General features: G+C 50.5%; 1 pseudogene; it reads right to left on the reverse strand.

Annotated features, from left to right (window-relative positions):
- Nucleotides 1–345: 345 nt before the first annotated feature.
- LOC133552426 (prohibitin-2-like) lies at nucleotides 346–1,087 on the reverse strand (annotated as a pseudogene).
- Nucleotides 1,088–2,164: the final 1,077 nt, after the last annotated feature.

The raw sequence follows: 2,164 nt of genomic DNA on the forward strand, positions 1-2,164 counted from the left end.
GTCCACCCAAACCCCGAGGTACTTGAATGAGTCCACGGTCTGTACCTCAACTCCCTCGATCACAATAGGTTGTGACCGTGGACTCGACCTCCCAAAGTCAATGACCAGTTCCTTGGTCTTTGACGGATTGAGCTGCAAGAGGTTCGTGTGGCACCAGACAACAAAGTCCCTCACCAGGTGACTGTATTACAGTTACAAGTTACATTTTAAACCGGTGTGGGTGGCACTGGGAGCAGGTGGGTAAAGTGTCTTGCCCAAGGACACAATGGCAGTGACTAGGATGGCAGAAGCTTGAATCGAACCTGCAACCCTCAAGTTACTGGCACGGCCACTCTACCAACCGAGCTATGCCAAGGGGTTGCATGAGAAAAGAAAGTTGAGGACTTCTACTTTAGGCGGATCGTCGAGAGCCGTAGTAGCGAGTGTCTGCATCAGGGCTAAGAGGGTGGCCTTACCCACTTGCTTGGCCTCCACAGCTGCCGTGTACTGGCTGCTGAAGCTCAGCTCTGTGATGGACACGTCATCCAGGATGATGTTAAGGTCCTTGGCTGGCTCGTAAAGCTCCCTGCGCACCAACAGCGACACCTGTGCTCTTTGTTTGACGAGCTGAGAGGCGTTGAACTTGGCCACCACCGACTTGAGGACCTCGTTGACGATGGACGGCAGGACTCTCTCGTCGTAGTCCTGTCCCAGCCTTTGATACATGATTAGGCAAGTTGGACGCCATTGGGCGGGACAGGACCCTCACGGCGATGTTCACCATCTGCAGGTCTTTGCTGCCTGTCAGCGAAGAGATCTTTCTGGCTCTGATTGTTGTAGAAGATGGGATACTGAAACCACGGGATCCTGAAATGAAGCCCTTCGGCCAGGACCGTGTCCATCTGCATCCCACCGATTCTGTTGAAGATGACCGCTCTGTGACCGCCATCCACTGTGTAGGTGGCCTCCTTCACGGCGTACGCCAGAGCGCCGGCCCCCATGAGCAGCCTGAGTCCGAGACCTGCGCCTCTGCCACCGGACGAGGACATGCGTCCAGCCAGGTCCCTGAGGTGCTGGACCAATCGATTAGGCTCCTTGCTCGCCATGCTATGTGGTCAATTGTACGGATTATGTCATCATCGGCAGTCACTCGAACGAGTATGACGATTGTTGGAATAATTCGGTCTTAATTACCACAAAACTTTGTGTTGCAATCAGTTCCCAGCGAGAAGAGCAAAAGCTGTCTTTGAACCAACCGAGAGTAAGGCTCGTACAACTCCACTGTGTAGGGGGGAAGCAAGATGAAGGTGTTCCTGTTTCTTTAATGTATTATAATCAAAGAGAAATATATTCTCTGACCCAAGGACTATAAAAGCGAAGAGGAAGCAAGACCAGAATCCCCTCCAGGCAACTTCCATTTTGAGCTGTTCTACGAACATTTTTTTGAACTGTTTTACAAACCTCTTTTTGAACTCGTTTACAACCTTTTCTGTGAAGTTTTTACAACCTTTTCTTTCAAACTGTTCTGTAACCAAAGGCCACACTGTTAACGACTCACTTCCCACTGGAAGCAGCTGTGGTCTTGTGGTCGGAGAAAATCGAATAAAGGAGGAGTTGTACAATCTTGAAATTGTGTTAGATATACGAGGATGTCGTTGTGGTTTGTGTTGTGGTTTGTGCAGCCCTTTGAGACACTGGTGATTTAGGGCTGTATAAATAAACATTGATTGATGATTGATTGATCTTTCGCCAGAGTGTGCTGGAGATTGTACAAGAGTACAGTGTCCCGGCGTCCCTCCTCAATGGAGTCCAAATTGAATTCTGTCTCTGTTTGATTCTTTGCTTCTTTAATAGATGTCATCAGTGTTTGAACCTGACAACGGACATCCTGGTAGGGGTGTATCCCTTTATAGAGGATGCCTGTGCGTGACTTTGTTGTACGTGGGGAGACTGGTAACCAGACGGTCACCACACGATCCTTGACAGAATCGGGACAGGGTCCAGTGGCATGGAGTCCAAGACGACTGGGGACCCTCATCCACTGCAGCCTTCTCCCGCCATCGCAGCCGTTGTGGTAGTTCTTAAATCTACTGTCTTCCGCCTGCTCCGCCGTTGAGGTCCTTGCCGTATCCCTGGCTTGGGGGCAGTCAGGTACTAGGCCTTTGCCAAGGGCCACCTAAGGTAA

This window comes from Nerophis ophidion, linkage group LG05 (genome assembly GCF_033978795.1).
Source record: "Nerophis ophidion isolate RoL-2023_Sa linkage group LG05, RoL_Noph_v1.0, whole genome shotgun sequence".
Taxonomy (NCBI): Eukaryota; Metazoa; Chordata; class Actinopteri; order Syngnathiformes; family Syngnathidae; genus Nerophis; species Nerophis ophidion.